This window comes from Chrysemys picta, unplaced genomic scaffold (genome assembly GCF_011386835.1).
Source record: "Chrysemys picta bellii isolate R12L10 unplaced genomic scaffold, ASM1138683v2 scaf205, whole genome shotgun sequence".
Classification (NCBI taxonomy): domain Eukaryota; kingdom Metazoa; phylum Chordata; order Testudines; family Emydidae; genus Chrysemys; species Chrysemys picta.
The window spans coordinates 7087-30921 of record NW_027052912.1 but is presented as its reverse complement, the minus strand read 5'-3'; the positions used below and the strand labels follow the sequence as shown (position 1 = coordinate 30921).

Below are 23835 nucleotides of genomic sequence, written 5' to 3'. Positions count from 1 at the left end.
TAAAAACTCTGCTCGTTATACAAAATATTCTGGTAACCCCAAAGGGTCATCCACAGTGCCAGGTCAATATTAAGTTGGATCTTACCCAAAATACCACGCTGCCAGGCAATTCTTTAGTGTCTAAAATGATAGGTTTATTGTAAGGAAAAAAGAAAGACAAGAGTGTTAAATGATAAAGCACTCAGATACATACAGCGACTTCAAGGTCCATATATCAAGTTGTTAACAGTACTGGGGAATTCACTGGCTTGAAAGTCCCTCTGGATCACATCCACAGCTTGGATGGGTCATTCAATCCTTTGTTCAGAGCTTCGGCTTGTAGAAAAGTCACTCCAGAGATAAGGAGCAGGAATGACAAAATGGAGATGATGCAGCTGCCCTTTATATTCCTTTTCCAGGTGGCTTGTACTTCCTGTGTCCCAACTACAAACTAACAGCACCTGGGCATGGAAAAGCCTTAGGGCTTGTCTACACTGTCAAGTGAGCGACAAAAGTTTTGGTGTTCACCGGTGCTTAAAAAAACCTTTATAAAAGACGAACATTTTGCCAGTCAGCAGTATGAATGCCACGTTGTCAGCAGGAGCCCGGTCCTGTCAACAACATGAACCCCACTCGTAGGGGGTGGAAATTTTTTGTCGGCAAAAGTGCCAACAAAAAAAGTTCACACTGCCAAAGTTTTAGTGGCGGGGTTGTGTTGCTAAAAGCTGGGGAGTGTAGACAAAGCCTTAGAGTCCCCTGTCTATAGACATGGTGAGACCTCATTTGGAGTACTGTGTGCAGTTCTGGTCTCCCATGTTTAAAAAAGATGAACTCAAACTGGAACGGGTGCAGAGAAGGGCCACTAGGATGATCAGAGGAATGGAAAAGCTGTCGTACGAAAGGAGACTAGAGGAGCTTGGGTTGTTTAGTCTGACAAAGCGAAGGCTGAGAGGGGATATGATTGCTATCTTTAAATATATTAGAGGGATTAATACAAGGGAGGGAGAAGAATTATTCCAGCTTAGTACTAACGTGGATACCAGAACGAATGGATACAAACTGGCCGTGGGGAAGTTCAGACTTGAAATTAGACGAAGGTTTCTGACCGTCAGAGGGGTGAAATATTGGAACGGCCTACCGAGGGAAACGGTGGGGGCGACGGACCTGTCTGGTTTTAAGATAAAGTTAGATAAGTTTATGGAGGGAATGGTTTAATGGTAAAACATAGTAGTCAAGGAAAGCCAAGCAATGGTGGGTAAATAGTATAATGGCTAACGGGGTCGGGCTGGAGACTCTTGCCTATATGCTCGGGGTCTTACTGATCGCCACATTTGGGGTCGGGAAGGAATTTTCCTCCAGGGCAGATTGGCTGAGCCTCTGGAGGTTTTTCGCCTTCCTCCGCAGCATGGGGCAGGGATCTCTAGCAGGAGGGTCTCTGCCGATTGCAGTCACTAAAAACAGGATTGGGGACTTCAACAGCAGAGTCCAGGGAAGGGGTAGGGACGGTTTTATGGCCTGCAGCATGCAGGGGGTCAGACCAGATGATCATAATGGTCCCTTCTGACCTTAAAGTCTATGAGTCTATGAGTCTTCTGGATCCTGCCCTCAGCTCAGTGGGGTTTAACTTCCTTATTTTCTTCCCGTATGAATTTATTTGGCGGTGCCTCCATCCCCTGTGCCCCTTCCTGGCAGGATCATCAGGGCAGCTTAGGAGGGAAATTCTAACACCAGTGTAACCCCCACTTACCTGCCAGATATTTGGAGGCTCCCAAGAAATAACACACACAATTCAACACAGTAATTATATTAACCAAGAGGTAAATATAATGTAACTGGTTAAAACACTATTCTCAGGGTCATTGGTGCCCATGCTGATAATACACCTGAATTTCCCCAGGCACGTGACCTGATATAGCAAATGTAAAATTAGTGTCTTGTTGGTACATGTACTTTGTAGGGGCCCTTCGTGACCTGTAACCACGAGATCTTCTGTGCAGCTGTTAGGAATGTGGCTGACTGGGCTCAGTGCTGCCCGAGTGACTCACACGGGGATAGGGTGATAAATCCAACTGCAGATTTATAGGCAGCAGCAACAGTCTCTGCTCGGACCCCAGGGAAGCACCAACAGCCTCTAAGGCTCCCAGCAGCAGCTGGCGACCAGCCGGGAAGTGTGAAAAAATCGGATCGGATCGGGGCGGGGGAGGGGGGGGTAACAGGTGCCAATATTAGACAAAGCCCCAACTATCAGGACTGTCCCTATAACATTAGGACATCTGGTGCCTCTGGCAGCAGTGCCTGGTAGGGACAGAGCCCCCCCTCCCCCAGCAGTCTGGCCCCTTTCCCCAACACAGAGCCCACTGCCCCCAGGGGAGAACACAGGGTAGTGCAATCTCCATTGATACCCCCACACACACACAAGTAGCAGGGCTTTGCCCCCGCTATTCCACCCCCAGGAAAAGCAAAGGGTGAGCTGATGGTCCCTCTAGGACCAGCTCCGAGCACCCAACTTTCATGAGTGTCGGAACCCAGCAGCACTGCATTGAGCACTTGGGCTATGCGGAGCCTCCGCTCCATTGCTCCTACTTTTGCACCATGTTATTGGTTAACTTGTTTTAATCAATTGGAGTTACTTTATTTTTTTAAATGTCCAATTCTACTTAAAAAAAAACAAAACAAAACAAAACAAACAAACAAACAAAAACCATCAGTCCAGAATATTCCCACCAATACGTAACATTCCCAGGAGCAATTCCTAATAAAATCAAAACTGCAACATAGTTCAGTCATTTCTTTGCTTAAAGCACCTCCATTTCCCGCTCTTCCACCTTGCTAGGATCACCGCACCTTCATGCCTCTATTTCCTTTACTGTGGCATCTTCTCTGTCAGTTTCACACATTCCAGAAAAATCTCTCCCCGTCCGCCACTCACGCATCAGCGCGGATCTCCCCAAAGCACCTGGCACACAGCTGTCAATCTGCAGCTACTCAGCGTATAGTCCAATGGCTGCTCTCTCTCCGCTGACAAGAAACCTGACCAAGTGCCTTTGCTACAAACCAAGTCTGGGATTTATTGGTTTGATTGGAGCCTGCTGGGGTGTCCGGCCACAGTCAATACAGCCTGCAGAAAGAACACAGACATGCAGCCGAACATTTGACCACACCTCCCACAGCATCACGGACAAGCTACCCTGATTTGAACTCTGGGCGAGGGAGAGTCCGATTACCAATGGAGTTGCACGGGATGAGCAGTACCCAGGGCATTCTACTCTGTGCCCTTGTGGCTGGGGGCTAGGGAGGGGGAAAGAAAACAAACAGGTGCTCTGACGACACTCAGTTCAGCGCACTTATGACACGTCTGTTTTCCACTTGTTTTACATAATCCCATAGCAGATATTCCATCATCTTGCCTGGGATGGATGTCAGGCTGACAGCGTATAATTACCCACATCACTCCCCTTCCTCCCCATGTTCCCTCCTGGCCCTTGCCCAGCATGGGGCAGGAGCGGTGACTGCGGGCGGGGGGGGGGGGGGGGAGCTGTGCTGGTGGAGGGTCCCGCCAGAAAAGGGAAGGGTCGGAGGGTGGAAGGGCAGGCTCAGTCAGTCTGCCCTGGCAGTCGAGATGGGGGGCACTAGGACCCCACGGGAGCAGTTGCTGCAGGGAGGCAGCATGGAGCTGGCGGAAGAGGCAGCCAGGGATGCTCTGCTCCAGGGAGGCAGCTAGAGAGGCCGGCGGGAGGGGGCGGCAGGTGGGGCCGGGGTGGGGGGGAGGGGGAGAACACCCGGCCCCAAATATTGGTGGAGCTGGGCCCCTGGGCTCTGAATATTGCTGGTGCCTGGGCACCACATGGAGATATAACTCACCGCCTATGCCTAGAAGTCTATATCCCTCCCTGCTCAGGTGAAGTCCATCCCGAGAGAACAGTCCTCTGTCCATGAATGCCTCCCAGTGGCCATACATCCCAAAGCCCTCCTCATAGCACCACTGCCTGAGTCATCTGTTGAGCATCATAATCCTGTCACACCTTTGCTGCCCTTCTCTAGGCACAGGCAAAATCCCACTGAAGATCACCTGAGCCTCCATTTCCTTAAGCGTCTTCCCCAACCTGGCATAGTCGCCCTATGGAAACCACTTCAAGCCAGGGGGTGTGGCGGGCCTAGCACCCCTCGTTCTGGCACCCCTAGCACCCCTATTGAACCCAGCACACCACCAAACACCTGCAAACCCAGACAGCAGCCAGGGTTGTGACCTTTTCCTCAGCTCAATTCATAAAAAAAGAAAATGAGCTATTTAAAAAAAATGAAGATGAGAGATGTCAAGGCTGAATCCCCACTCTGTCACTCCCAGTGCAGGAAGTGGAGGCCCGCAAGGATTTTAAAAATTAATATTGGCCACTCCAGGCTGGTATTAAACTCCCAAGGTTACAGCTTCTCTCTGACCTTGGGTTGGTAAATGCTGCCACCACCCAAATGCAAAGAAAAAAAAAAACCCTTTGAACCCAGGAAGGAGCACTTGGGAATTCCTCCGTGTGGGGTACCCTCAAGCCCTTTCACCCTCCCACCCCCAGGGAAGAGCTGAGAAAGAAAACAGAGACAATTAGCTGTGACTATCAGCTAATCAAACAACATGCACAAACCTCTTAGGGACACAAAAAATCCAATCCTGTTCTTAAAAAAGGTAAGTTTTATTAAAAACAAAAAGAAAGAAAATACATCAGGAACTTAGGCTTTTGCTAGATTTTAAAAGAGCAATTCCAAAAAGTAAGCACCCAAAATAGCTTCCTTGTGGGTTCAGCTTAAGGGTTACAAGCAAACAAAAGCATCTGGGGTTAGCACAGAGGAGCTCCACAAGCCAAAATAAAGAATAAACCTGATCGCATTTATCTAAATGTTCCCTCTCCAAATGATTCCTTCTAGGTATGGAAGATAATTTTTCATACCTGGTTCAAAACATACACAGCATTCCCCCTTATAGCATTGCTGCTCCGTGCCCCTGCTTCTCCAGAGAACAACAGACAAAAGGGAAAGTTTCTTTCCCATTTTAAAAAGTTCTGCCTTCCCATTGACTCTTTTGGTCATGAGCCCACTTCCTTTTCTTTCACCTGTGGGCTTGTTAACCCTTTACAGGTAAAGCAAGCAGAGAACAGACCGAGAGGGATTTTACAGCTAGCTGGCTGGCTGTCTATCAAAGGGAGCTACACCCCCCTTCATTTATCACAAGAGACTAGCTGCTTTTTTCCTCCATATCTTTTCTGAGATCTGACCGTCTCTTTCCACCACGTCACTAACACCATCATCCAGGCCCATCATCATCTTCTGCCTTGACTCCTGCAACTTCCGCCTTTCTGGCTTTCCAGCCTGACAGCCCTTCACCCAGTCGGTAGGGCCGTACTACGTGAGGGCTCCGGCTGTGGGTGCGGGTTCCTGGGTGGGGCCGTGGGTGAAGAGTTTGAGGTGCAGGAGGGGGTTCAGGGCTGGGGCAGGGGGTTGGGGTTGCGGGGGAGATGAGGGCTCCGACTGGGGGTGCAGGCTCTGGGCTGGGGCTGAGGAGTTCGGAGTGCGGGAGGGGTGCAGGCTCTGGGAGCGAGTTTGCGTGCAGGAGGAGGCTCAGGGCTGGGGCGGAGGGTTGATGTGCAGGCTCTGGGGTGGGGCCGGGGATGAGGAGTTTGAGGTGCAGGAGGGGGTTCAGGGCTGGGGCAGGGGGTTGGGGCGGGGATGAGGGCTCCGGCTGGGGATGCAGGCTCTGGGCTGGGGCTGAGGAGTTCGGAGTGCGGGAGGGGTGCAGGCTCTGGGAGGGAGTTTGCATGCAGGAGGGGGCTCAGGGCTGGGGCAGATGGTTGACGTGCCGGCTCTGGGGTGGGGCCGGGGATGAGGGGTTTGGGGTGCAGGAGGCTCTGGTTTGGGCTGGGGCCGAGGGGTTTGGGGTGCGGGAAGGGGCTCAGGGTGGGACGGGGGTTGGGGCATGGGAGGGGGTGCAGGGTCCAGGCAGCGCTTACTTAAGGTGGCTCCCGGGAAGCGGCTGGCAGGTCCCTGTGGCTCCTAGGTGAGGGGCCAGGGAGACTCTGCTACAGTAATTGTCTGTGATTCACTGAAAAGACAAATACCTGCTTTGGGGGAACTTACAAGGATGCCACATTCTTCTTCTCCTTAGCGTTAAGGCACTGACAACTGTGCGCTCTAACAATGGGGACTTTATGATTAAAAAGATGTTAGAAGCAATGTAATCAGTTAAGGCAAAATTCTACCTTATTGAAATAGCTCATGTGTCTCCCTCTTGCAGATAATAGGAGCCACATGCAAGCATCTGATTTCAGAATTTGGCCCTTAGGCATGAGGTACGTACTCGGATACTGCAAGATAAGACGGCACTGGTGCTACAAGGAGTTATAGAGTACCCACCATTGCTTCCAGCAGGCCTGGAAGAACCAAAATGTAGCAGCCTGCCAAATTAAATAAGCAATTGAAAATAACTCCAGCCATGCTTTGGCTGGCCCACGGTCCGAGGGCCAGACCAGCCTCCTGGCACTCACCTCACCCCATGCGGAAGGTCAGCTACAAGAAGTCACTCGGTTCTCTGACTCAGTCTCCTGCTTTAATGAGTCCATATTCCTCTGGGAAATCATCCTAGGGTTTAAAGGTTAGATTGTGAACTCCTTGGAGCAGAGAATGTTTGGAAAGTGCCTGGCCCTCAATAAATAAGGAGAGGTTTGACCTCAGAGCAAACGGAGGTCTTGCTGGGAAATGTTGAATTCATGAACGAGTAAGAGGGTGTAAACTGAAATCATCTCACATCATGTGAGCACCAAGTTTCCGGCCAGAGATATAACCACTGCTGACTGCATCCTTGAGAGAGAGGGTTAAAATAGGTCAAATAAGTTATTCCATGTCTTGTTCCATTATCCATCAAACAGACTTTGATCAGCTCGGAAGCAGGTTCTCTGAGAAGTGGTATTGAGAGGGGAGCTCTCTTGCAGTCCCACTTGGCTGACTAAGGTCTCTTTTCTAACGATGAGTCAGGCTGCTAATCAGCCATGCCATGGCAGCAGCAGCAGAGTTAGGTCTCCTCTAGAAAGGCAGCCAAAAGGGGAGGAAGGCCTGGGTCCCTGACCCACAGAATGGGACTGACCTGCAATGGGGAAGCAGCCTGCATCTCATAAAGAGGGGTTGGTGCACTCACTGCGTGGAAGAATCCTAAGGACACATGGTCTGGGTTTTAACCAGGCTGCAACTTTATTAGTCAAATTACATCCAAAGTCCCTGTTGGGATAGCCCAGCACAGTCACCTGCGCCCCACTGATCCGTTGCCAGTTCTGGAGGTGCTCCCACCACAGGGGGAGCCAATCATCACACTCGGAGGTTCTCTGGGCACCACCCATCTGTTAACATCCCTCCCCCTTTCAGGGGCTGAGGCAAGAGTGATAAACAATTAAATCCACTGCTTGCATACAATACTACGGTCTTCTAAGAGTGCACCGAGTGAGGCCTTTTCTGAAAGCTAACGACACTCTGGTGATGAATATCCTTGTGAAATGTCTGTATTAACACCATGTAAGGAATTATGGAGACTCGTTAATATTAGGCTGTCCGGTCTGCATGGACTGTAGGGACTGTCACAGCTCTCTACCTGTCTGCTATGTAAATTAATGCATGGTGGAATCAGAAACAACAGAAGCCCCAGAATGATGGCGTGTCATAGGCTTCATGCGGCTTGTTAGCCAAGGGCGAATTTCCTTTAGGCCATCTGGTGGGAGTTTTTGGAGCAGGGGTATCTAAGCTCTATCTCTGCTCTCTCCATGGTGTGTTAAGAAGCCATGCAGTGCAGCCAAATGATAATTGTGATGTATTTGGAGGTCAAATTATTTTACAGTGTATGCAGAGATCCCTTTACCAACCACTAACATGCAGCCACCTTGGGAGATAATATAACAGCTGTTTAATTACTCAAAAAGTAAAACATGACACCGCATCCAAGAGAAACTGGGAAGATTTTAGCAAGAGAATGCAGAAGAGAGTCTTCAGTTCTTTCTTTCTAGCTCTTCACTGTGCTATCCTTGGGTGAGTTATTGAAACTCTTTTTGCTTGGCTTTATTCTCAGAGTCTGGGTGGCTTCTTGCTTCTGGTGGGGCTGGAAATGCGGCAGGACATCCTGTCCTAAGGTATTGGGGCCCATTTGCGGGCTCGAAGCCGGAGGTGCAGCAGGGCCTGACAAATATTGGGGAAAGGAAAGATTCCCAAGCATTTTAGACCCTTTGAAAAGGTTTCCATATGGAGAAGGCCAATAGCGCTGACTAGAAACTGAGACTAAAAGCTATAGACTAGGGCTGTTGATTAATCGCAGGTAACTCACGTGATTAACTTAAAAATATTAATCACAATGAATCGCATTTTTAATTGCACTGTTAAACAATAGAAGCGACAAAGGGTCCTGTGGCACCTTATAGACTAACAGAGGTATTGGAGCATAAGCTTTCGTGGGTGAATACCCACTTCTTCAGATGCAAGCAGTGGGGAAAAAAAAAAACAACAACAACGAATTCCTTTGTTAGTCTATAAGGTGCCACAGGACTCTTTGTCGCTTCTACAGATCCAGACTAACACAGCTACCCCTCTGATACTGTTAAACAATAGAATACCAATTGAAATGTATTACATATTTTGGATGTTTTTCTACATTTTCATATATATTGTATTCTGTGTTGTAACTGAAATCAGAAAGTATGTTATTTTTGATTATAAATATTTGTACCGTAAAAATGATAAACAAAAAAATAGTATTTTTCAGTTCACATCATACAAGTACTGTAGAGCAATCATAGAAGATTAGGGTTGGAAGAGGCCTCAGGAGTCATCTAGTTCAACCCCCTGCTCAAAGCAAGACCAACACCAACTAAATCATTCCAGCCAGGGCTTTGTCAAGCTGGGCCTTAAAAACCTCTAAGGATGGAGATTCCACCACCTCCCTAGGGAACCCATTCCAGTGCTTCACCACCCTCCTAGTGAAACAGTGTTTCCTAATATCCAACCTAGACCTCCCCCACTGCAACTTGAGACCATTGCTCCTTGTTCTATCATCTACCACCACTGAGAACAGCTGAGCTCCATCCTCTTTGGAACCCCCCTTCAGGCAGTTGAAGGCTGCTATCAAATCCCCCATCACTCTTCTCTTCTGCAGACTAAATAACCCCAGTTCCCTCAGCCTCTCCTCATAAGTCATGTCCAGATTTATACCCCTGGGGTAAATGTGTCCAGGAATATTGGACTCCCTGGAAACTAAATGCAAAATGGTACTGTACAATGTGGGCCAATGATAATGTCCAAAAGCGGTTACTGATGTCAAGGACAGTAAACTACTTAGCCTCTGGATCAAAGGACTTGATTAAATTTTGCATCTTGGCCACTGTAGGGGCACAAGTGGTCGTGGTCTGATTCAGGCATCTGTAATCAATTGTGAGATGCCAAGAACCATTTGGTTTCTTTACAGGCCAGATAGGGGAATTGGCAGTGGAAGTACATCTACGTAGTACTCCCTGTGTCAGTAAAGACTTGATAGTCTTTTCCATATATGGGTTTGCCAGTTCTGGGTAAAGATATTGTCTTTGGGTTGATATATCTCCTCCTTTTACAACAATAGTGACTGCCATACATCCACAATCATGCTTGTATTTCACAAAATCATCTGCACGTTTGCGAAGTAACACCTGTAACTCAGGTTGGTCTGCATGATTAGCCACTATTTTGGTTAAATCATACCCCTCAGGTTCAGTCTCCTCCACTGGAGATACCATGCCACACTCAGGTATGAGCACTGTTGAGTCATCCTTTGCCTGTTCTACAGTAAGACACAACAATTGGTTAACCAAATCAAGAATACATCCTTATTTGTATAGGAAATCAGTTCCCAATAGGCAATTCCCTGGGTCTGCTAATTTCATCAGCACAAAGGTCTGAACCTTTCTTAGGTGACCTATCTGAACTTCAATGAGTATAGGAAGGGTGGTAACAACCTGATTCTTGCAAAAGTTGCAAGTGTTTTTGTACACCCTGATGACAGAGAAGAGGATCTAAGATCCTTAACATGGATAATGCTAATTGCTGCCCCAGTATCTATAATAAAATTTCTGTGGCAGCCCCCTACTGCTGCGGAGACACTGAATCTCCCTCTTGCCTTCCTGCCTAAAGGGGCGATAACTACATTCGGGGCCGATTGGCGTTATGCTGAGTAATTTGTAGAATATGCAGACAAATAATCTACAGATTTTCCTTCTCTCTCTCTCTCGCCTTCCATCATCAACTCATTCCCGTGGGCTTGGAGTTTCCGGATATCCCATCGTTGAGCCTTAAGCCTCTGGTTAAACTTCATTACAACTGAGTCCTCATTTTTTACTTGGGTCTCTGCAGGCGTGAATTGTTCTGTGTCGCATCTGAAAAGAAAGGAACACGGTCCCGGGCCCCTACATGGAATCTAAACGCATAACCATGTGGAGGGGCATGTCCACTCGAAGGTTCAGGGTTACTACGTGGGTTAGGGTTATTTTGCCGATGCTGGTACCTATGGAATTTAGGAACAGCTTGGCCTAACCCTGGGAGTCGCTCAATCCTTACAGTGGGATTAGCTTGCGTAAGTGAGGGAGGCCCTGGCTCTACTATCCAGGCTGTGAGGTGCTGGGGACCAGGAGCTGTGGGAAAAGTGATGATTTTGGTTCTCAGTTTTGCTAAAAAGCAGCAAAAATGATTTTTTGACCTCTGGCAAACCCCCTTGTTCTGCTTTACTCTTTCACTTTCTTCTTCAGCCTTGCTACGTGCAGGAGAAAAGAAGAAATTCTGCTGTCATTGAACAAGCATTCACAGAAAATTACACTAGGCCAGACTGATACCCAACTGATTCTCTTTTCCTAAATGATTTTGCTTCAGACCATAACCATAATTCATTAATTGTAAGGCACCTCCTGGACTAGGGCTCCATTTAACTGACTGTCAAGAAGCTGGATGACGGCACTTCTGTTACAGCTGAGAAGTTTCTCCTGGGTTCATCAGATAGTGGCAGGAAGTTTTCATCCTTTACTTTGCTTTTAAATTTGTTGTCCTGTGCCAGCAGGACTAGGGCAGGGCCGCCCTACGAAGGGGTGCAGCAGCTGGCATGCTCCCACTGCATGTGCTATAGCCCAACCAATATCCTCGTAATTCCAGAGTTCCCTGCCCTGGCTTCTAATCAGAAAGGTCCTGCTGGTCTCCAGGGTATGTGAGAAGGGACCAGCCCCTTCACCAGAGCCTAGCGGGCCCTTCTTTATTTGATGGAGTTACAGGGGAAGACTGAGGGTTGTTTCTGGGTGGCTAACAGGGCTGTTTGGCAGCTTTGATTTATTGATTTTTTGTTCAGGCACCCGGAGCATTTTACAGGGGTATTTGATTGGTATTTCACTCTAAGAAAGGCTAGTAGTAAATAACAGCACAGGGCTTGCATGTTTTCCTCTAGGGGAGATGTCAGAGTTGCCTGGGGACACCAGTTATTTTAACTCCTGTCTCATCCCCCTGTCTCCCCCCAGCAGTGTCCCATGACTCAGCTAGCCTGCCCAAGAGATGGGGCTCCTCTACGGAGGGTCCCTGCTCATGCTCACCTGGCACTGTCTGACTCTGACCTGCAAACATTCCGTGCAAACTGCTGATGGAGCTGAAATTGGCAGGAGAATTGCCAGCTGTGGGCCATTAAAGATCCGTTTCAACACTGAGCCCTGACATTACCTGCCTGAGAGCTGATCTTTAATGGCCCAAGCTGGGCGGACTGGTACCAGTACCAGTGAGAATTTGGAAACCAATATGCTTAATGCACAGTCATTTATTTGAGGAAGAATCACACAAGTAGTTAAGGTTACACAGTACACATCTTTCCCAATAAGCTTCTGCTCCTCAAGCATAAACCCTCAGGAACTATGTTAGCTTTACACAGTATCCTGATTAGCAAACAAAGCAGGTATGCCCAGGGTTGGGGCTGCCCAGTGTTTGGGCATAGGGCTGGTGTAGCCAACTCTGCATCACCACCCATAGCAGTGCAGGGTGCATGGGGCATGCCGGGGGCAGACTGGGGTGTGATGGACAATCCTGCACCAGAACAGACTATAGGCTGCTCCAAACCAGCCCCTGGCAGCCCTGGGGTCAGGAAGGTGCCTTGCTTTCTTTCCTTTGGACCTCTGCCCTGGGCTCAGCACCAGCACAGGGTGAATCGCCCTCTTGTTGCTCAGAGTAGGGGGTGAGTCAAGGGGGGCTCTCCTCTGAACTGTGGGACTGAGATCTCTAAAGGAGCCTGATGGCGTTAGTGCCCAATGCTCATTGCAGTGGACCTGAGCCCCAGCCCCCAAAGCTCCCAGCCAGGAGTATTAGCCATGCAGAAATGCCCCTTTCTGTGTGCACTCTGCCCTTGTCACTGCCTCTCAAAGGCACTCCTTCAACATGAAAGCTACTTGACTGGGGAACAGATCCAGTGGTTCCTGCTCGCCTGCCTGGAGCTAGAGCCCTGCGTGGGACTATCTTTAAAATCCCGCTCCCATCCTGTCCCACAATACCCACTTCCACCCGCTCCTACATTCTTTCTTGCATTTTTATCCTGATTCCACTTGCAAAAACCTTAGATCCTGCAAGAGAGACTGACACAGTTTGGACTCACCACTGTGGCACCTCCTGCTGGCTGTCTTGGGAATTAGCTTGGTTAGCCAGTGCGCCTTTATCTGGTGATGGCTCGCCACCGTCACTTCTGCTCCAGGACCCATGTCACCCCCAGGACTGCGGCATCCTCTTCTGGACACAGACCTCTGGCTGTGCCCCACTCGGTTCTCCCCATTCCAGGGACCGACAATCCACTGTCCGGCCACTTCCTCCTCAGCAGCAAGTGGCGGCAAATGGGGGAGACCCAGGGGCTCCCCTTTTGGCAGTCTGGAGTCCCCTTCCCAGATGGGCAGGGATGGAGGCTGGGAGAACAACTCCTCCCCCTATGAGCTGCAGCTGGGTGGCAGCAGGGCCCCCTGCCATAAGGAGTGGCAGAGGGGGCTGCCCTGCGTGTGGTTTAAGAAAGACCCCCCCCCCCAACCCTCTTTGTAGCTCAGGGCTGCAGTTCCGAACCAGCACGGAGTTCCCTGGGCTGAGGGCACCTGCAGGCCCGGGGTCAGGAGCTTTCAGCCAGTAGTTCTGGGACCTATCTAGAAATCGTTCCTTTAAGAGCGAGTTTATTCCTGTGCCAGTGCTGGAGCTGGCCTGGGTTTGGGCCAGACTCAGCAGAACTCAGCACTTTCTGTGCGCCCGGCGCACTGAGCCCGTTGGAAAATTTGGCTTCAGCGGCAGGTGCTGGGCCCCTCTGAAAGGTCTGGCCTGAATGTGGGCTTGTCGCACTCCAGCGCCCAGTGGAGTCAGCATGGTTGCACCAGCTCTGCCCATTTACCACTCTCATGTCCTGGATCGCAGGTCTCGCTCACCGACTCGCTCGCCCAGGGCTTGTGTGGTCGTCTGGACATCAGGGAGATGGAGGATTCCCCGATGTCCCCTGGCTCCGTGAGGTCACTGCCGCTGCTTGCCTTCACCATTTCCCTCCTTTCTCTCCACGTTCAGCGGATGGACTCAGGTAGGATTCCTGGGGCTTTAGGGCCTAGTCTCTCTCCCACAGGAGCCAGCGGCTGTGCTGGGGAAAGCTAGGCCCCCAGCCTGAGCTCTGTCTGAGGGAACTCGGGGATTATGAGCAGAGCAGCAAAGGTGGCAGCTGGTGGGCAGAGAAGCCAGGGAGCATTGGGCAATAAATGGGTCTTGTGGCCTACAAGAGGCCCCCACAGGAAGTCCCCATTGGGTAGCATGTGGTGGCTGTGCCCAGAAATGTCCCCCTGAGGCTGATTGATTCCTGGTTCAGTGGGATGTGTCCTGCCCCTAGGGGCAGTGGGGATATATAGCTGGGTCCTGCTTTCTGGGACAGTCAGTTCCGTAGAATGGCCCCCAACAACTAGAAACTGTGCCCACATCCTGGCCCTGCCCTTAGCAACTAGAAACCTCTGTCCAGAAACACAGTGGAGAGTTACGGGGGCCAGGGATGAGTCTGAGTGTTCACCACGTGGGGGAGAGCTGGGTAGTGGAGATACGGGGTAACACGTGGTAATAATCCTCCCACCGGCGCCAGTGGGGCCAAGATTTCAGCTCTGGTGCCGAGAAGAAAAGGGCAGACTAGCTTGGGGGGAGCGTGGGGGCTAGGTGGGGAGGACGGGAAAACAAGGAGCAGCTCCAAGACACAGCAGGGCTTTGGTCACACTCTTCCAAACTCTGGGAGAATTTACTTAGTTACAAAGATGATTTTCAAATGGCAAAAACTGAAAAAGAGGAAACCTGGCGGAATCAGGTTTGATTAGAAGTGGTTTGAAAAGGCCAATTATTGGTGATGGGAAAAAATTTTAAACTGTTCTTCAAAATTTCCTACCAATTCTTTTTAGTTTTTTTTCCCCCCAAAACTGGGAAGTAAACCAAAAATACTTACTGAGAATGTATTTTTTATTGAAAATTTTTCAGTTTTCAAGCACATTTTTTTTATTTATGGTTTTTCAACAAGAAGGGAAATTTTTGACTGAAATTGAAAATTTTCATTTTGTTGAAAAAGCCACATTTGGTCAAAAATGTTTTGATGAAAAAATTTCAACCAGCAGTGATTCTGATAAGATGATCAGTTACAGTCCCTCTGAGTGCTTCGCCTAACTCTGAGACCTGGCTGGGGAATGTAGAGCAGGGGGAATGTAGAGCACAATAATGACAAACACTTTATATGATATAGGAAGCCAGTAAAAAATGACGAGAAAAGAGGAGTTGATTTCTAGGAGAAGGAGCATTTTAAAATGTTTCCCTAAGAGTGTAGTAAAGGTCTCAGTAAGAAGATCACCTACGAGATGTAATTAGCCCTTAAGGAGATATTGTGCCAAATCTAAAAATGAAATTCTGCCTCTCGGGAGGTGCAGCCCAGGAGAGAGCCTGGCTTTTAGCCACATTTGCATCTCCTGGATCCTGGGCTGTTCCAGGGATTGCAACAGCCCCCAGTGTCCATTAGAGCACCCCTAGGGTTGCTCTAGCTTGCAGCAGCCTCAGCGGCTCTGCAGCCCTGCTATTGGCAGAACGCCAAGTGCTCCAGCCACACCATGTGACACACTTTGGTGCTCTGAGGATACGGTCAAGTATGCCAGCCCTGAGCCACTCCTGCAGAGGGGGAATTGCCCAACCCCCTTTACTCTGCCAGAGGCCAGAATCCATCTGTCTGTGACGGGCCAAGGCCACTCCGAGTCAGTGGCAGAGCTGGGAACAGGATGCAGGTGTTTGTGGCTTCTAGTCCCACGCTCAGTCCCCAGCCTCTCAGGGCTCACAGCATCACATTCCTTCCATTGATATGACTGTCACTATGTCTGTGCTCTGCCCTGCCTTTGAAAAGTCTCTTGGGAGTGACCCCTTCAGCATGCCAGGCCCTCAAGGGGTCACATTTTCCAAGAGGATAGGCCACCTGGCCTCAGTGCCTCTGAGACCGGCCTCTGGGCTCTAGCTCTCCTGTTTCTCATGGTGAGCTCTGCCCAGTGACTACAGAATAGGGTTTATTACTCAACTGGGAGACAGTGTTGGGAAATCCTTAGGTTAGCACAGAGGGGCAGAGGTTAAAACAAGGCTCATAGAGACTGAAACCAGGGCTCTACCAAGCCAAGCTGGTGTGGATCCATCTGGGCTCTCTCTCTCTCTGTCCCTTGGTCTCTGAGTCCTGAATGAAAGGCCCTGTGTGTCTGTGAACACTGTTCTTAACACAGGCTCCCTGACACCCCTCATCCCTTGTTCTCCTGCTGCCAAACCATGCTCAGTTCATATAGCCAACCTGCATTGGCTCCCCAGCCATTACGTGATGATGTCCCAGTCCCGGCTCTTCCTTTTTCTCTTCCAGGCTGGGTCCTGCATTCACAGGTGCAGGTTGTATTCAGTTCATTTTAATTATTCTGGTCTGGAACCAGGAGGCAACATATTTCAGACACCCCATGCCTTCCATCTGCCTGGAGAGGCAATGGAACCCTTGTGCATTCAGGGGACAACAATGCAGAGGCTGACAGGGAGACACACATTGCTGATAAAAATATTACAGTAAATTCCCATTTCCATCGCCATGATGTATTCCTAGTTCCGCTTTGGCTACAGCTTCTTTTCTCCTGGTTCCTTCTACAATGAGTTTCAAGGTGATTGGACCCGATCGCCCCATCAGGGTCCTTGTGGGAGAAGATGCTCTGTTACCCTGTCACCTCTCCCCCAGCATGAGCGCCGAGAGCATGGAGGTGCGCTGGTTCCGATCCACGTTGTCTGCAGTTGTCCATCTCTATCGGGATGGGAGAGATCAGGCTGGCCAGCAGACCGCACCGTATCGAAGCAGGACGAAGCTACTGAAGGACGGTATTGCGAATGGGACTGTCTCCTTGAGGATACACAACATCACCCCCTCTGATGAAGGGACTTACGGCTGCCTCTTCCAATCACCCACCTTTTACGAAGAAGCTGCGTTGGAACAGTAGCACTCCCTCTTCCCAGTGCCTAATTTGTATTGAACGAGGTTCTGGGGCTCAGAATGTAGCCCTGGCTGGCCAGCCAGAGAGCAGCGGGTGCTGGCTGGGGTGCCCAGTTCTGACGGCAGTGCCCCCGACAGCAGCAGTGCAGTAATAAGGGAGGCATGGCAGAGGGTGTGTTGCTGCCCTTACTTTGGTTTCTGCATGCTCCAAGACTAGAGTAAGGGAAGGAGGGAACCAGGCAGACGGGGGGAGATGGACCCATCTTGTGCTAGTGCCGAGTAGCTGAGAGGTGGTGCTCACTGATCAAAGTGAGTGGGATTTCACACTTCTAATCTGAGACGTGTGTGTGTGTGTGTGTGTGTGTGTGTGTGTGTGTGTGTGTGTGTGTGTGAAACTATTTGTAAAATACACAATAACAATACTAATGAAAAACCCCGTCTCCCCAACCCCTCCTGCTCCCCCTTCTCCCCATCCCCCTGTGCCCCTTCTCCCCTAAACCCTTCTGAACCCTTCTCTTCTAATCCCTGCCCTTTCCCCAACCTCTGAACCCCATCCTGTGTCCCTAACCCCTGCAGCCCTTCTGACCAACTCCCTACTGCACCCCTTCTTCCCTATCCCCCTGTACTCCCCTCCTGCACCCCAACCCCTGCACTGTGCCGCCTTCTCCCCTAACTCTCTTGCACCCCTTGTCCCCAACCACCTTCTGCACCCCTTCTCTTCTCCTATTCCACATTCCCTGCTAAACCTTTCTGAACCCCCTCTGCAGCTAAGCCCTCCACTCCCATCCTGCACCCCAACCCCTGCACTGTACCCCCTTCACCCCTAACCTCAGCAACACACCTGTGCTCCAACCCCTGCACCCCCTTCTCCCCAGCCCCCTTTTGCATCCCTGATTTCTTAGCCCCTGCACTCCCTTCCTGCACGCAGGTGGGGAAAGTGACCTGGATGCAAGGGGCAGCTGGCATTGCTGCTCGCTCCCCTCTCCAACTCCTCGCTCGCATTGCCGCTCGTACCCCCTGGGGGGCTGTGAGGGGGGAGCGAGGAGTAATGTCAGGGCTCCCTGCATCCAAGTCACCTTCCTCCACTGGGCTGGGTATGGGGAGGGCAAAGAGCAGCAGCTCCTGATGCCCCACAGCACAGCCCAGATGGGGAAAGTGACCTGGATGCAGGGGGCCCTGGCACTGTTCCTTGCTCTGCCGCCTCCCACACAGCCCCCTAGGGGGGCATGGAAGAATGTAGGGGGCACAAGCAGTATCTGTGCATCACGGCTCCACCAAATTCCTCCACCAGGAGGAAGCAGGAGAAATCTGGTGCCCCTCACACGGTGCCTCTGGGAGTTTGCTGCGCTCTCGTGCTGGCTGGCAGCGAGCTCCTCTGACAGTGCCCTGGGCAGTCTCCCAGGCGGCCCACCCCTAAGGCCAGACGTGAGCAGGTCCAAGCCCAGCACGGCCAGCGTGCTCGGCCCCAGCAGAACAGAAGCTCTCACAGCAGACGGCCTATCTGCAGTGTAGCCAGGGCCTAGCCAAGTTCAGTGACCAGGCCAAAGCTTGGGCTCCCGTCAGCCTCATGGGAGGAGCCACTTCTCATCTCTCAAAAGCCTAACCAAAGATGCCTGTGAGATCCTCCCAGACCACTGCAGGATGCTGCGGGCTCCCCTCACTCCTGTTGCTGCCACATCCACTCTGTCTGGGTTCAAATCAATGCAACTTTGCCTTGCAGATGTGTTCCTCCCAAGGACCTCTCCCTGCCAGCTGGCTCTGTCGGTGACCCTGGCTGGTGTGGTTTTTCTCAGCCTCTTGGCCAGTTACTGCATCTGGAAGCAGCACAGAGCGAAAGGTAGGGTGGCCGAGGGGAAGGGATGCTGTGGAACCGGAGCGAGGGTCTCCTGAATTCAGAGAAGGTTGTCGGGGGGCTTCCGTCCCGTGCCAGGAAGAGAGATTTGGGTGACGTCAGTGAGAGGGCCGGCGGGAGAGGGAGTGAGCAATGGCAGAGAGGAGCTGAACTCACCCTGGGGTGGGGATCCTGGATGAGCCACGACTCTGGGTGTGACCTGAGAAGCGCCAGATGTAGAGTCACTCCTTTGGGTCTCACTGTAGAATAGAATGAACCTGACCCTAGGTGCTCAGTGAGTGTCGGGATCACTCCGTCTGAAGCAGGAACGAGACCCGGAAAACTGGGCATGGATCTGTATAGTCACTTGTATCACACTCGCACCTGTGAGCACCCCACACACCTATGGGGAGACAGTCCTGGCCCCAATTAGTTTATAATCTAATTAGGGCAGGCACATGAAGAGCAGGGGGAAACTGAGGCACAAAGCAGGGACATGACTTGCCCAAGGATACTCTGCAAGTCAGTGGCAGAGCTGGGAATAGAGCCCAAGTCTCCCGAGACCCAGCTCCGCAGCTCATCCATTGCCCAAGCTACCTGCTAACGTCCGTGTATCGAACAGGCCTGCTTGCAGGCAACGAGCAGGAGCTATTCATCAAGGTCCCTCCCACATCCAGCAAGACTTATGGGGCTCCCTGGGGGTTGGTGAGGCTAGTTAGACCCAAAGGGCACTGACAGCATGTAGGGCTATGGGGGATGGCACCGTCCACCTCCTTAATCTTAGTCCTTGTCTACATCCAAACACGGTGTCGCTGTGACCCCACCAGGATATGGAAAGAAAGCAGCACAGGTTGCTGGTGTGGATGCAGTTATAGCGGGATGAAGGCGCTTACCCCAGTAGAGCTACTGCCATTGGGGAGGGGGAGACGCTATAATGGTATGAGGCACCTTTGTCCCAGTGTAATTGCATCCACACTAGGGGGTTGTACCACTATAACTATTTGGGTAAAACATCACCCCCCCCAACCGCCATAGCTACAAATGCTATCCGTGCACCGGGCCTTAGGAATTACAGCCCAGTGACATTCATGAACAGGAGTGAGATCCCTGTAAACGTGACACTGCAATCTTCTCCCCCTCTAGACACTCAGCAAGCTGAACTGAAGAAAGAGATACGTGAGTGTCTATTGTTACTACTATCGTTATTATTATTAACAAATTAAAAAACAGGCTTGTGGATGTGACCCACTGGTGAGTGTGTTACAGGCCCCCCTGTGAGCCAATTCGCAGAGCCAGGCTCTCTGGCTGGGGCTGTAACAGCTCCTGTCCTCTGTGGAACGGGACAGGGGGAACCTGTGACCCATGCACCAGTCGATTATGTACTTTCTCTGTCCCAATCAATACGAACACTGGATAAGCCCCCATGAATGTGATAACTGCCCTTTTGGCCAACACCCGGGGGACTGAAGTGGGAACTTCCGTGTCTGAGTTCCTGCTGATGAGTGTTACGCCCCCAGCACATACCCAGAGAAGTGAGCTGCACGCTTCCAGCAAGTGCATGTGTGCTTGTCACGTAACATGACATAATTGCCTGGAATCCAGAACCCCGACATGGTTGTAGTAATTTACATGGAACAAACAGTTAAAGACGACGACAACACAACATGTCACTGTCCAATATTAAACAGAGTTAGACACCTTGGGGGTTTGGTATCCAGAGACCTCAGCCTGCTTTGTACCATGGCAAACACACCATTACAAATCTTTTAACCTCTCATTAAAAATACAGAAAAGAAGGAAAAACAGGTAAAGCATTTGAAATGTAAAGTCTTGCACAAGACTTTTGTTTTAATGACATCCCTTGTCCCCTTTGCCTTCAGTGAAAGAGTTTAGAAGGAACCTGCCCCTCCCCAGACCCCGACCATGGCTGAGAGTCTCTTAGACGGTGTTAAAGATGGGAATAAGTGTCCTTTTTGGAGAAAGGAGAAGACGTTAGTAGAGAAGTAGAAGTTTGAACTGGGCAATGACCCATGGCTTGGCTAGGCTATGCCTACCGTGAGGAGAGCCGGAGGCAAACCAGCACCATGGAGTTAATCTTATATTTTAAACTTAATGAAGGAAAACCCCCAGAAATTTGGCAGGAACAATACTATACTAGAAAGTGTGGAGTGATGATAGACTAGACAGTAACATCAAATACTCACTTAGGAAAATATTAAACTGTAAATCATCATTCACAATAAAAGAAGTTTTTGATTAATATGGGGTGTGACCCCGGGAGGGAGTCAGTTCCTTCTCTCCCTGGCTGCAGAGTTGTCACCCCAGTTGTCCCACCTTTGCCTCTGTCCAGCGTGTGATGCTCCTTTCTTCTGATGCTGGCACCTCTTCCCAACAGAGAGAAAGAAGAGTAGCAAAGAGAGAAAATGCAGCTTCTGTTCTGGTGCTGACTCTCGCTGGCAGCCTCACTGCGGAGAAATGCAACCCAGCCCATAGTTTGATTAGCCACTCTGGAAAAATCACACCAGCGCTGGGCTGTTTGGGGCATAGCTTTTATCTGCCTCTCTGGTCGCAGGATCACAGCAGTGCTGCAAAATACGTTTTTTTTAGCCAGCTAAGCCAGATTCTTCTTAGACATAAAGAAAAAGGAGAGCAACAGGGAAGAGAAGGAAAAAGACACATTGGCTGGGGCAGACATCACATTGCCGGTGGTATTCAGGAGTCAGCCAGAGCTGGCGGAAGTGGCATTGCCTTCTGGGTCTCTCTCTCTGGCCTGGTCTGGTCAGGGCATCTCGCAGGATTAGGCTGAAGAAGACCTGGGGTTCCAGGGGAGGGAGGAGTGGCAGCCATGACAGCGAAGCTCACTCCTCCCCCTTCTTTCAGTCAGACGGAATAGCAGTACCCTGCGTCTGTTCAAACGTATTCCCGCCAAAATCTTTTTGAAGAACCCAAAATGGAGTATGGGGTGGAATAGTCCGTCCGCTCATTCTTTTGTCCACCAATTAGGCCTAATTTCTGACAAATTTTGTTTCACTGATTTCTGATCCCATATTTCTCTTGTTTACCAGGCATGATCTTAACACAGTCTTTGAGTTATAGCAGGAGGGATTTTTGTTTGGATTAATTCAGTCTCACTCCCCTTTTCCCCTCCACATTCACTGTTATACGTTATTGTGACATTTTGTGAGCTTTCACTCCTGTCTCACAGTTGAGCTCATAATTAGGGTAAATTTGCAGGCCCAATTACTACAACACCAAAAACAGAGAGACACCATATCTGAGGTCAGGGAGGACTTTTCTCCTCTATCAGATTGGCAGAGACCCTGTTTTTTTTCTTTTTTGTTTGCTTTCCTCTGCAGCATGGGGCATGGATCCCTTGCAGGTTTAAACTAGTGTAAATGGTGGAGTCTCTGTGACCTGAAATCTTTAAAATCATGATTTGAGGACGTCAGTAACTCAGCCAGCGGTTCTGGGTCTATTACAGGAGTGGGTGGGTGAGGTTCTGTGGCCTGCGTTGTGCAGGAGGTCAGACTAGATGATCATGATGGTCCCTTCTGGCCGTAAAGTCTGTGAGTTGAAGGCAGAGGAGCACAACTCTTCCCCTCCTTGTCTAGGCTGGCTCTTTGCACACCGGCTGCTGGAGATGTGGTAAACAGTGAAGTGACAAAGTTTGCAGATTATACAAAATTACTCAAGAGAGTTAAATCCAAAGCTCCCTGCAAAGAGTTACAAAGAGATCTCACAAAATGGGCTGAAATTCACAGATGAAATTCAGTATTGATAAATGCAAAGTAATGACATTGGAAAGTATAATCCTAACTACATACAAAATGATGGAGTTTGTATTAGCTGTTACCACTCAAGAAAGAGATCTTGGAGTCACTGTGAATAGTTCTCTGAAAACATCCACTTAATGTGCAGATGCACTCAAAAAAGTGAACAGAATGTTAGGAACAACTAAGAAAGGGATAGGTAATAAGACAGAAAATATTACAATGCCACTATATAAATCACTGGTACACCCACATCTTGAATACTGCGTGCAGTTCTGGTCATCCCATCTCAAAAAAATATATTAGATTGGAAAAAGTACAGAAAAGGTCAACAAAAATTATTAAGGGTATAGAACAGCTTTCATATGAGGAGAGATTAAAAAAACTGGGTCTGTTCAGTTTAGAAAAGAGACGAGTAAGGGGGCATATGATAGAATTCTATAAAAGTGGTTTAGAGACAGTGATTAGGGAAGTGTTATTTACCCTTTCCCAAAACACAAGAACCAGGGGTTACCAGGTAAATGATTAGACAGCAGGTTTAACCCAAACAAAAGGAAGTACTTCTTCGACCAATACAGAGTCAACCTGTGGAACTTGTTGCCATGGGATGTTGTGAAGGCCAAAAATATAACTGGGGTCAAAAAAGAGCTAGATAAGTTCCTGGAGGACAGGTCCATCCGTGGCCAAGATAGTCAGGGATTCAACCCCGTGCTCTGGGAGTCCCTAAACCTCTGACTGCCAGAAGCTGGGACTGGACGGGGATGGGTCACTGGATACTTGACCTGTTCTGTTCATTCCCACTAAAGCCTCTGGCACTGACCCCTGTTGGAAGACAGGACACTGGACTAGCTGGCCCACTGGTCTGGCTGTTCCTATGTTCTTAAGCCCCAGATCACCCACTGACACTTCCCTACAGAGCCCCCCCAGCCTTCAAGCAGGACCAGGAGCCCCTCACACTTAAGACGATAGCTCGTCATCTTAACACAGTCTCCAGTACCCCACAGTCAGCACTGCCTGACGTGAGCCTGTGCGTCATGACAACGGGTTCCAACTGGCTCAGGCCAGATCCTCTGAAAGGTGCAGTTCACCACTGCTAGGGGCTGTAACAACTTGTATTCTCTGTGGATTGACCCACAGGGGACTTTAACTAACATCGCCAGTGGGTTACACAGCTAGTTGCAAAGAATCAAATCTAGTTCAACACGTCCTTGACTCTGTCAGCAGGAAGGAAGATCTCTGCACCTCTCCTCATTTTCTAATCTCTCCGGCTTGCCCTTTCATGAGGTGAGCAGAGTTACATTATTATTATTGGCACCTTAGAGACTAACAAATTTATTAGAGCATAAGCTTTCGTGGACTACAGCCCACTTCTTCGGATGCATCCGAAGAAGTGGGCTGTAGTCCACGAAAGCTTATGCTCTAATAAATTTGTTAGTCTCTAAGGTGCCACAAGTACTTCTGTTTTTCTTTTTGCGGATACAGACTAACACGGCTGCTACTCTGAAACATGTCATTATTATTATTATTATTATGGGTGATGTTACAATAGAACTGAAGGCCCTGTTGAGCTCGACGGTGCAGAGACACATGGCACAAGGCCTGAAGGGCTAAATAGATAAGACAAAGGGTGGGAGGAAGGAAGTATCATTCTTCTTGGAGTAGTGTCCCTGTGCATGCTCCACTGCAGGTGTATTCGTGTCCCCTACGCCTCAGATCAG

At 49.8% G+C, this 23835-nt stretch overlaps 1 long non-coding RNA gene across 1 annotated transcript; it reads left to right on the top strand.

The window, feature by feature from the left end:
• The first annotated feature begins 5233 nt into the window (after positions 1–5233).
• LOC135978278 (uncharacterized) lies at positions 5234–13981 on the top strand. The gene is made up of 3 exons (XR_010595707.1): positions 5234–5356; positions 6257–8031; positions 13426–13981. It is a non-coding gene; the product is annotated as an uncharacterized LOC135978278 (long non-coding RNA).
• The last annotated feature ends 9854 nt before the right edge of the window (positions 13982–23835 follow it).